At 32.9% G+C, this 12,153-nt stretch overlaps 1 pseudogene; it reads left to right on the top strand.

The window, feature by feature from the left end:
* Positions 1-1,536: 1,536 nt before the first annotated feature.
* Positions 1,537-1,655, top strand: LOC120608802 (uncharacterized; annotated as a pseudogene).
* Positions 1,656-12,153: the final 10,498 nt, after the last annotated feature.

The raw sequence follows: 12,153 nt of genomic DNA, 5'->3' as shown, positions 1-12,153 counted from the left end.
ACTTAATTTCTCTCTGGCTTTAACTGTACACCTGCCAAAGAAGAAAAAGAATATCTCACTCAGAATTGCCTTGGAAGGACTAAATGAGATGATACCTTGTAGTTATTATTAAGGTGATTTAAAATGCTTAGTATAAAATACTGGCAGAACCTCTTTAAGAAGAGAATTATGGGACTAGAACTGCATTGCATTGATTTCCCCAGGGAAATATTCTGTATAGGCAAATATGAGACAAATATAGGGAGTAAAGGAATGTGACTACAGTAGTGCTTATTAGAATGATTCCATCCTGATTGAAATAAAACCATCACAGATTGATCAGAATGATGCAGTGTAAGGCAAAGCCAGTAGGAACACCTTAATTCCCAGAAGGGTGTTAGAATAAGCAAATATTAAAGTTTTATTTTTCCTTATGTGGGAAATTCTGAGGCTTCTAGCCTGAAAATTGCTAGCATGGGGCGGGGGGGGGAAGGAAATTATTAATAAGCCAGGACCAATGTAGTATATATTAGTGGAAATGCTAAAAGTCACAATACTGTGGGGCAATAGGTAGGACAAATGTGAAAACAGAAGTTAGATAAGCTTAGAAGTGAAAATTTAGGAACATATGTTACAATACAGAATTTGTTTTATAAGAAAAAGTATATTGACAAGTCCATACTAAAATTTCCAGCATACTAGGTACTATATAACAGTCTTAGTTCAAAACATGCATTTCTGCAGTTAAAATTTGATTCCTTTTATACAGTTCCCATGGGGAAGTATATCTGTTTCGTTTTAATATAAAGATAGAGGCTGTTTAACTTAGTCTACTTGTTTAATACCTTCTTGATTTCTTTGTAGTAATATGTGGATTCTGTATTAATGTAGCTATCAAGATTACTTGTTTTTCTAAACTGGATTAACATGTGGTTTTATTTTATATATTTAATGGACAAATATTTCCAAGGTAGAAAATGCCTTTTGGAAATAGATCTAGCAAGGGAAGTGTTAATTTTTGTGTCATTTGTGACAAAAAAATTATGTATTAATGTTGATCAAAATGTCTTTCTTCATTGAAAGCATTAGAAGTAAGAAATATATTCATTATTATGTTTTTCCAGCTAGTCACATTATAATTTTCTTTTTAGCCCCTGTATTCAGACTTTGAGTTCTGGAATTAAATTTACCGTGTTTAAATTTCAGCTCTAACATGTAGCAGCTGTATAATCTTAACTGAATTACTTAATCTCTCTATGCCTCTGTTTCCTAATCTTTAAAGTGTTTACCTCTTTCAAATCATCCTTAGGAGGATTAAATTAAATATTATATGTGAATTGATTGAAGAGTACTTGACATATAATATGCACATAATAAATGTTGGATATCATAATTTTAGCAATCAAAAGGACAAAATTCTCTTGTAATGGTATTAAATATTTTTTGCAGTTTTCTCATCGCATTATAATACAATTTAAGGAGCCATAACAGTGAAACGTGACTAAATTCCATGGCTTACTTAGAATTTCCCTAAATTGTATTTAAAATGTTATACCGGTCTATGGCCATGCTACCTTGAACACGCCTGATCCTTTCTGATCTCGGAAGCTAAGCAGGGTCGGGCCTGGCTAGTACTTGGAGAGGAGACCACCTAGGAAGACCAGGTGCTGTAGGTGTAAAAAAAAAATAATAATAATAATAAAAAAAAAATAAAATGAAAATAAATAAAATAAAATGTTATACCGTACAATCAGTGCTACCATATTACTACTCAGTAACATGTATATCCATAAAATGTTTCTTATTTTTATATTCTACCATTATTCATTAACAAATGCTGTCATACCTCGAAGCTATTGCAGGTTCAGTTCCAGACCACTGCAATAAAGTGAATAAAACAAGCCACAGGAATTTTTGGGCTTCTCCAGTGCATATAAAAGTTATGTTTAAACTGTACTGTACTCTTCAAAGTATGCAACAGCATTATGTCTAAAGAAATGTACATACCTTAAGTAAGAAAATATTACTACAAAATGCTATCATTGAGCTTTTAGCAAGTCATAATCTTTTTGCTGGTGGAGGGTCTTACTTTGGTGTAGATGGCTGCTGACTGATTAGGGTGATGAAGTTTGTGGTGTCTGTGGCAGTTTCTTAAATAAGACAACCAAGAAGTCTGCTGCATCTATTGACTCTTTTTTTCATAAACACTTTCTCTGTAGCATGCAGTGCTGTGTGATAGGATTTTATTTACAGTAGAATTTCTTTCAAAATTGGAGTCAGTCCTCCCAAACCCTGCCACTGCTTTATCAACTAAGTTTAGGTAATATTCTAAATCCTTTGTTGTCATTTCAACAGTCTTCACAGCAGCTTTGCCAGGAGTAGCTTTCATGACACGAAACCACTTTCTTTGTTCATCCATAAGAAGCAACTCCTTATCTGTTCAACTTTTATCATGAGATTGCAGCACATCTTCTAGCTCTACTTCAGTCAATCACATCTTCTCGCTCTACTTCTAATTTTAGTTCTCTTTGTATTTCCACCACATCTGCAGTTATTTCTTCCACTAAAGTCTTGAAACCTTCAAAATCATCCATGAGGCATTGGAATCAACTTCTTTTAAACTTCTGTTAAATTTCATATTTTGACATTTTATTCTACCCATGAATCACATGTTCTTAATGACATCTAGAATGGTAAATCCTTTCCAGAAGATTTTCAATTTACTTTTCCCAGACCCATCGGAAGAATCACTATCTATGGCACTCCAGCCTTACAAGATGTATTTCTTAAATAATAAGACTTCAAAGTTGAGATTACTTCTTGATCCATGGGGTACAGAATGAATGCTGTGTTGACAGGCATGAAAACATTAATCTTCTTGTACATCTTCATCAAAGCTCTTGGGTGACTAGGTGTATTGTCAATAAGCAGTAATATTTTGAAAGGAATCTTTTTTGCTAAGCTGTGGGTCTCAACAGTGGGCTTGAAATCTTCAGTAAACCATGCTGTAAACAAATGTGCTGCCATCCATGCTTTGTTGTTCCATTTATACAGCAGAGTAGATTCAGTATAATTCTTAAGGGCCCTAGGATTTTCAAAATGGTAAATTTGAGCATTGGCTTCAACTTAAAGTCACCATCTGTATTAGCATCTAACACAAGAGTCAGCCTGTCCTTTGAGGCTTTGAAGCTAGGCATTGACTTCTCTCTAGTAACGAAAGCCCTAGATGACATTTTCCAATATCAGGCTGTTTCATCTACACTGAAAATTTGTTGTTTAGTGTAGCCAACTTCAGTCATTATCTTAGCTAGATCTTCTGGATAACTTGCTAAAGCTTCTACACCAGTGCTTGCTGCTTCATCTTTCACTTTTATGTTATAAAGGTGGATTCTTAAACCTCATGAACCAACCTCTGGTAATTTCAGACTTTTCTTCTGCAGCTTCCTCACCTCTCTGTCTTCATAGAATTAAAGAGAGGGTCTTGCTCTGCATTAGGCTTACAGGAATATTGTGGCTGGTTTGATCTTTTATCTAGATCACTAAAACTTTCTCCATATCAGCAATAAGATTGTTTCACTCTCTTATTTGTGTGTACACTGGCATAGTACTTTTAATTTCCTTCAACATGGATAGACCTCAAGATAATCATGCTAAATGACATAAGCCAGCAGAAAAAGTTGGAAATCACATGATATCACTTATATGTGGGATATAAACCTAAAAGAGCAGGACAAACAAACAGACTCATGGACATGGACTATAGACTAGTGCTTACCAGAGGACTATAGACTAATGGTTACTAGTGGGGTGGAGGAGGAAGCGGGAGATAGATGGGGTAAAATGGGTCAAATATATAATTACAGAAAGAAATCTAACAATGGGAAGTGAACACACATGTAAATATGTATATGACTTACTGTTAAAATGTAAAGCTGAAACTTACTGGATTTTGTTAACCAATGTCAGCATAAAAAAAGAAAGTTTTTCATTTGCATTCACAACTTGGCTAACTGGCGCAAGGGGCCTAGCTTTCAGCCTATGTCAGCTTTCAATATACCCTCCTCACAAAGCTTAGTCATTTCTAGCTTTTGATTTAAAGTGAGATATGTGGCTCTTTCTTTCAGTTGACACTTAGAGATCATTTTAGGTTTATTAATAGCCCTAATTTAAATATTGAGGGAATAGAGAGGTCTTACAGAGGAACAGAGATAAGGAATGGCCAGTGGTGGAGCAGTCAGAAAGCACAAGATTTATAGATTTAGTTTGCTGTCTTAAAAGGGCAAGGTTTGTGGCTCCCGTAAACAATTACAGTACATAGTAACATCAACAGATTACTATAACAAATGTAATAATGAAAATGTTTGAAATATTGTGAGAATTGTCAAAATGTGATGCAGAGACAGGAAGTAAGCAAATGCTCTTGGGAAAATATTGCTAATAGACTGGCGACGCAGGGTTGCCACAAACCTTCAGTTTGTAAGAAATGCAGTATCTGCAAAGCCCATTAAAGTGAAGCACAATAAAATGAGGTATGCCTGTAGTAAAGATGTTAAGCAAAAGCAAAAAGCTCAAGCAAAACAAAACAATTTAGATCATGTTCAATAATTTATCTTAATTAAAAATTTCTGTGACTGTGTAGATAGAGTCTTTCAATATTGTCAATGCTCTAGAACTCCAGCTAGGCAATTTAAAATAAACAGCAGTAGCTAGGAATACAATTAAGGAAAACTATTCCACTTACACAGTCTTTCTGTTAGTACACATACACACATATAATGTGTATCTTTCTCTCTCTTTCTTCCCACCTTGTCTAAATATTACCAAGGGAAATAAAGTGTAATAATTAAGCATTTTTGTCAGGTGATTTTATAATTCATTATTTTCTTCTCACAGCTGTAGTTCATTGGCATATATAGAGCAGTTCACTGGCTAATGAAATATTTCCCTCAGGTATATATGTATATTTGTGCATAAGCAGCAGTGCATGTCATTTTTCTTTCTTTTTGGGTATAATTGAACAGTTTTTTAATTCTGTAGTACGAAGTACAAAACAAAAACTATCATTTAGAAGTACGCACTAAGGGATATCTTACAGTTAAACCTGGCTAAATTCTGACACAACAAACTAATTTACATTTGAAATAGAATCTATGTATATATGTTAAAAGAAGAAATAACAAACAAATGTTATTTTCATTTTTTTTCAAATTAGTAAACTTTGTATTTTAGAGGAGTTTTAGGTTCACAACAAAATTAAGCAGAAAGAGTTTCCATATACCTCCATCTACACAGTGCACCTGGTTGACATCCTACATCTCAGTGGCACATTTGTTATAATCAATAAATCTACACTAACACATTATTACCCAAAGTCCTTTGTTTACATTAGGGTTCACTCCTGGTTTTGTATATTTTATGGGTTTGGACAAATGTATGATGATATGTGTTCACCATTGTGGTATTTTAGTGTTGATCTATTAAAAAAATACCTTTTAATGTTTACACCTGTGTCTGTCTGTCTTCTCAGGACTTTGAGCAGACATTTCTCTACACACTGAAAATTCACTCATCTTACTGCCGCTATTCAGGACCTGTGATGGGGCATGAAAATCCAAACTATCTCTAAGATATTAACCTCTGAAGCTTATATGCTGCTTAAAACTTTAAAATATCCACTTCAATTAAATATTGTCATATAAAAACCCTACAGTTTAGTGTCTTGAGACATTATTGGACTGTAATGTCTAAGATTCTGTGAGATAGACAGGTGATTCTTTTGTTAATTTTATCTGAGCTCATTTATAGGCTAAATTTGGCTGCAGGGCTATTTGGTCTAGGGCCATGGTCCCCGACACTTTTGGTAACAAGGACTAGTGCTCTTATGAAAATCTAATGCCTGATGATCTGAGATGGAGCTGAGACAGTGATGCTAGCATTGGGATGTGGCTGCAAATATAGATGAAACTTTGCTCACTAGCCTGCTGCTCACCTCCTGCTGTGCAACCTGGTTCCTAACAGGCCATAGACTGCTGCAGGTCTATGGCCTGGGGGTTGGGGACCACTTGAAGTAGTTGAAACTACTTGGGTCAGCTCAGTCATTCACATGGCCACTCATGCTCTAATAGGCCCCACCAGTTTCCTTACATGGCATTCTCAGGACAGCATTCCAAGAGAGCAAAGGCAAGAGCCACAAGGTTTGTTGAAGCTTAGGCTCAAGAACTCCCAGATTATCACATCTGCTACATTCTGTTAGTCAAGCAAGTTTCAGGACTAGTCTAAATTTAGGAGGTTGGAAAAAGACTCATATAGTTAATGAGAGGAACTATAAATTATTTGTAGCCATATATAATCTATCACATTATCCTATTCCTGATATCTTTGGGGTGACTTTAGAAAATAATTTTTGTGAATAACATAGGGCTATGTTTTCAGTGAATTGGCTAGAATAAACTATACATTGTCAAGGCTGTAAATTACTTCCTGGTTGTAAACTCCTTAATCCATGATTCTCATCTTCATATTTCTATCCTTTATGTTTAGTGTAGTTCTTGAAACAGTATGCATTGAAAAGTACTTATTTTTGAATGATTGATTGAACCATAAAATTATTTCTATAAAAGTCGTACCACATCTAAAGAGCAAATTTTATAACCTTGTTTATATTTCTGAGGCCAAAGAGAATCCAACAGGCTTATAATTCTAATTAATCCCAGAACATTAATAAATAAAAGTAGCAACTGTATTCAAAGGGTTTTATAAATTCAATAAAGTATACTTTAGATGTTTAGAGAGCTACTTCAAATAAAAAGCCCTCAATTTAATTATCATTCTCAAGGTGAATAAAATGATTGTGTACATTGGGTAACATCACAGAAGATGCTTTTTAAAATAAAACACCTCAGTTAATACAAGAAGCCATCAAAATTAACAAATATGTTACTCGTGTCATCTAAAATTTTATATCCTTCTGAAAAAATGTATGTCATTTTAACATTCAAAAGAAAATACTTTTTTATTTACTTTTGAATTATTAATGAATGTACTGGTAGATATGTGGGGAAATAACTAATTAAAACTGTTAACTTTAAAAACGTATAGTTAGTAAGAGCACAAGGTCTAGAGTGAAACTATCTGATTTGGAATCTCAGCCAAACATTTAATATTTGTATGATTTGGGGCAAGTTATTTTATACCTTTAAGCTCAAGTTGCTCATCAGAAAAACTGGGATAACAGTGGGCTACCACAAGATAACATAGGCTTAAGGACTAAACCAGGTAATTGATGTAAATATCTAGTCAGAGTGACTACAACATAGTAATTTTTACCTCATATTTGTTGTTATTGTTATATTTGTATTAACTCTTAAAAACAATTGGTAAATTCATAAAAACTCTTAAAAATTTTAAAAACTCTTAAAAATTGGTAAATTCTTAAAAACTCTTAAAACAATTGGTAAATTCTATTATCTCTAAAGAGATGACAAGATACAGGAATCTCTAAAACTAGTTTTAAAAATATTGAAATGTATTTATATTTTATTTTTTCCTCTCATACTTATTTGTAAAACAGTCAATGATTATAGTGCTAACCTGGTTATGTGGACTAAGCAGTAGTACTTGGCAGGCAGTGCATTTCTGAATGATAACAGCATGTCTCAGGTGGCATTAAAGCACTTCCAGCTGAAGGTTATCAATTTTACCACCTGAGAAGTGTTTTAATTAACAAAAAATGCAGAGCCTAAAGTGTCTGCTCCATTACTGCCAGTGAGAGAAACAGTTGGGTCCTTAGATTTATTAGCCTGCAAATTGCTGACTCTCAATTCCAAAACACCAACTGTGCCTTCCACTTGCAAGGTTTTTTCCAGTATTTAGTTGCAGTGTAAGGTCAGTTAATTATTGAAAGACATATATTAAGTAGTAATAGAAGTGCCTGGACATAGGGGACAGACTTCTGCCTGGAAACCCAGCTCCATTACAGTTTTGTTACATGACCTTGGATAATTAAAGCATATATTCCTATCTGTACATTGAAGGTGGATCGTAATGAAGATTAGTGAACATACACTTAATATGCCTAGAATAGTTTTGACATGTAAGAATCATGGATGTTGGTCTTTTTCTACTTTTGCCTCTCATCCTTTATAATACATAGAGACATTTAGTCAAATGAACTGATGTTAGGTGGCCAAATGTGTCAGGCTTATTTAATGAAATTATTAGGAATACAGTTGTCCAATCTATAATTGTACAATATTACTTATTCTGTGTAAAGAATATATTTTCAAATTCACATTTTTTTTTTCTTTTAAGTGTATTAACAGGTTAATGGAATCTATTCAGAGCTAAGGAATTTATAGTGTTCAGCAGACAAAGCCCTTTGCTTTTGTAATAAAACTAACATTTTGTTGGGCAGGCAAGAGGAATAAGTGTGATTTCAACTCTACCATTGCTCCTAAAATGTTTATGTGATACAGTGGCACCTTTACTTCATTGCTATTTTCAATGATCCATATTATGGAACTGTTTTATAGGAGAGATGCTCTGAAATGTTTCTAAGTCAGTACCTAAATCCTTGCCTTTGAATGGAAAGCCACATGCTTCTACTTCTATGCTGGATTATTCAATATAATGAAGTTAGTTATATAAAGTGTTTTAAGTTTCTTCGATGATCAGGAAAACCTGTAAATGGTAGTATCGAGTGTAATACTCAGAAAGAAGTAACAATGTGGACTTATGTATATGGTTATGATAGTCTTAGGAAAAAATAATCAGAGAAATGTATAAAGTTTTATATCAACTTTTTGTTGTGGTGATGTCGTATAGATTTAGGTGAACATTCTTGGTTCTAGCATATAATTTTTTTTCAGATGCAGCATTGAGTAACGTGAAAACTACCTACTCTTACTTCTGGGCAGAGACCAGGCCCTTTCACTCTCCACTCTTGTTCTATCATAAGAAGAATGTAGTTTTTCAACGGGTAAATGAAAAGACCAGTAGTTCTATTGGAGGATAAATTGTAATGTTTAGTGGTTGTTGCTGTGTCTGTGTTTTAACAAATCTGTTAAAATTCTACTCCAGAAGGAAATTACCTTATGGTAGTACAAAATGCATGCTTTTTCTAGATTTCACTGTTCTGTAAAATATGGTCACTGCTAGCTATGTCTGACTATTGAGCACCTGAAATGCGCTCAATTTATTTATGGAAAAATGTTTTATTGAAACACCTAAGAGAGCTTATAAAAGAGAAAGTGTATTATGTTCCTGAATGAAGGGTTACAAAATCAAAAATTCTAATTTTTAATTCTTTCTAAATTCATTTACAAATTGTGACAATTTTAATTATATTCACAATTCTAATCATATTCACAATAATGATTTGACAGCTAATTTGTTTACATATAAAATTTTTATATGAAGGGAAAGGAACAAGGATAGCCATGATATTATATAAAGAAAAAGGAAATGACATTTTTCCATTTGAAATTTTAAGACTTCTTATTAAGCAATGGTAATTGAGTGTGGTATTGTGCAGAAATTAGGCCATTCGGCCATATATTCCACAGATAGAGAGATGCTTTGTAAGCATTAGAAGTGTCATTGCACATAGGAAGGCAAATAAATTGTTTAAATATGGTATAATGGTATAGTGGAAATATTTTTTTTTCACAAGAAAAAGTGAAAATTTATCTCTGTATTATGACAAACTGGTATCAGTTCTAGATAAATAATGGACTTCAGTGTAAAAGACAAAACTTTAAAACAATATAAGATATAAGTAGGGTCTGTGAAACTGGAGCAGGAAAATATTTTTAAACTAAACACAGAGCAAAATATAAAGGAAACTTTTGATAAATTTGACTACTTTAAAATTAACTTCTGTTTGTTAAAAGAAGCCGTAAAGAAAAAGACAAGCTAAAAGGAAATATTTTCCGTACATCTAACAAAGGACTAATATCCAGCATATAAATATGATTCCTTTTGTTCAATAAGAACAACCAAAACTAGCAAGAACATGTAAACAAAAAAGACATTTGTACAAAAGGCATACTTTGGCATTTTATTGAAGGGAAAATATGACTAATAAATACATGAAAAAATGCCTATACCCATTTTCAATCAGAAGACTGCTAACATGATGATTCATCATAATATACTACCCTCCCAACAAAAACAAATTTGAGTTGAGTGTTACTTTCATCTGTAAAATTTAATTATATTTAATACTTTTTGCACCAAAATTGCATGTACAGTTTGGCCCCTACTTTAAAGAAATGTCTATTCTTCTATCCGTATGTAAGAATAAAGACATATCTGAGCTAATGTACATTTATTTGTTGAAATTTTGCCATCTCTTTAAATATATACATAGGTACATATATACACACATATGTACATATTTAAATTAGCTATGAAAATAATAATTTGTACAAGGACATTTGGTAGATTTATGTTAGAATAGTCTGTATCTTTAATTTTAACTTTCTTGTTTACTACCAAAAGGCTTTGTGCTTACCTCCTTTGACTGTAATGAGATGGGTGCAGTGTCTAACAAAGAGCAGGTCCTCAATAATGATAATTATCTTTTGTATTCTCTACTGTGGTACTTGTTTCCCTTTACTTCATTGTTATAATGTTTCCCCTCCTTGCTCCACTGTGACCTCTTAATGTAAGTCTCTATTTTTAGTGCTCAGACTAGCACCTAACACATAACCAATTATTTAATAAATGTTTGCTCAAAAATAAAGGAATTAATAATGCATTTACAGAATGTTGAAAGAAGAAATATACACAAAATGGATTACCTATGTTAAATGACTCCCCATTTTGTGAAGAATTCTGATGGAGATAAAATTTATGTTAAGGATGAGCTTTTTATAAGGATGTAACAGTGCATTGGGAAGAATGCTTTTACATTTTTGTAAGGACATGGGGTAAAATAATTTGACTTGTGTTAATTCAATTCAGTTTAATTCTGTAAAGTATAATTGATCACCCACTACATGTACCACATTGTATTGGTGTTGTAATATTTTCAAAGTTAAATAATACATATGTCTTAAAATGTCTCCTAGTTAGAAAAATAAAACAGAAAGAAAAATTGAAGAAAACAATAAATAAAAGCAAAATATGTTATTTCTGTCGTTCTCATCTGCTTATTGGAACACAGAAGTTGATCAGGGAATACAAAGAAAATCAGGCATAAACATTTCACTTAAGTGACATTTTGCTATATCTTTTGCCATTTCCTTAAGAGGGATTAAAGGGATTACATTAGTGCATGTGTGTACACATACATATATTTTTTATATGTATGTTTATATGTATACATATGTATGTATGTATGTATAACTGCTCAAGATAATATTTGATAAACTGGATATGGATGCAGATTTCAAAATTTTAAAATGTGTATTTATCACAGTTATGTATAACTGCTCAAGGTAATATTTGATAAACTGTGGATATGGATGCAGATTTTAAAATTTTAAAATGTGTATTTATTACAGAATGTGGATTTACTATTCACAACCAAGTACCTTGTTGCTTCTATAAAGCAGAGAGAGAACTCTTTCAAATAGTGTTACTCTGATTAAAATACTCAAGCTGGACCCAGATGATATCCTGATGTCAGGAATGAGGTGTCTAGAGGGCAGATAGGGTAATTATTCTTTTTTTTTTTCTCTGAAAAGACAGTGTATGACTCAAGTAATAGGGATAGCCAGGCTCACAGTAAGAGTGGAATTTAGTGTGTTTCTTAAAAGTTTAGGTCCTGGGAAAATGATTTTTCCTGCTTTCCTGCTGATGCAAATGAAAATGATTTATGCCTGTTTTTTTGAATACACACATCTGCTTTGCTAAGAAATGAGTAGTATAGTTTCTATACCAAACAATTCCATCAAGAATGAGAAGAGCTCTCACACAAGAATTTATCAGAATGCGCAAGCTCTAAAGAGCCTTCTGATTAGAGCAGCTAAAACTATTCCTCTAATGCTACTGCTTTCAGATTCTTCTTATTCTAGAATATTCTTGAAAACTATACATATTAATCTATCCAAAGGCCACTCAATTGACCCTCCCAACTTATCTACCTTCGGTGCCTTCGTATACAAGAATTTTATTTATGAACAGTAAGTAAATGGACTTTCTGCTGGATCTCGAAAGATAGAGTAAGGC

This window comes from Pteropus medius, unplaced genomic scaffold, assembly GCF_902729225.1.
Source record: "Pteropus medius unplaced genomic scaffold, Ma_sr-lr_union100, whole genome shotgun sequence".
NCBI lineage: Eukaryota > Metazoa > Chordata > Mammalia > Chiroptera > Pteropodidae > Pteropus > Pteropus medius.
The sequence above is the reverse complement of the archived record's forward strand: the minus strand, read 5'-3'. Positions and strand labels throughout refer to the sequence as shown.